This window comes from Epinephelus moara, chromosome 6 (genome assembly GCF_006386435.1).
Source record: "Epinephelus moara isolate mb chromosome 6, YSFRI_EMoa_1.0, whole genome shotgun sequence".
Lineage (NCBI taxonomy): Eukaryota > Metazoa > Chordata > Actinopteri > Perciformes > Serranidae > Epinephelus > Epinephelus moara.
The window spans coordinates 5,515,758-5,516,402 of NC_065511.1; positions in this window are offsets into that span (position 1 = coordinate 5,515,758).

A 645-nucleotide genomic window follows, 5' to 3' on the forward strand; every position below is an offset into this window, starting at 1 on the left:
TTCATGAGCTGAACTCCATGATCTAAAACATTTTCTATATACACAAAAGACCATTTCTCACAAATATTGTTCACAAATCTGTCTAAATCTGTGTTAGCAAGCACTTCTCCTTTGCCGAGATAATCCATCCCACCTCACAGGTGTGGCATATCAAGATGCTGATTAGACAGCATGAATATTGCACAGGTGTGCCTTAGGCTGGCCACAATAAAAGGCCACTCTGAAATGTGCAGTTTTGCTTTATTGGGGGGGTCAGAAAATCAGTCAGTATCTGATGTGACCACCATTTGCCTAACGCAGTGCAACACATCTCCTTCGCATAGAGTTGATCAGGTTGTTGATTGTGGCCTGTGGAATGTTGGTCCACTCCTCTTTAATGGCTGTGAGAAGTTGCTGGATATTGGCAGGAACTGGAACATGCTGTCGTATACGCCGATCCAGAGCATCCCAAACATGCTCAATGGGTGACATGTCCGGTGAGTATGCTGGCCATGCAAGAACTGGGATGTTTTCAGCTTCCAGGAATTGTGTACAGATCCTTGCAACATGGGGCCGTGCATTATCATGCTGCAACATGAGGTGATGGTCGTGGATGAATGGCACAACAATGGGCCTCAGGATCTCGTCACGGTATCTCTGTACATT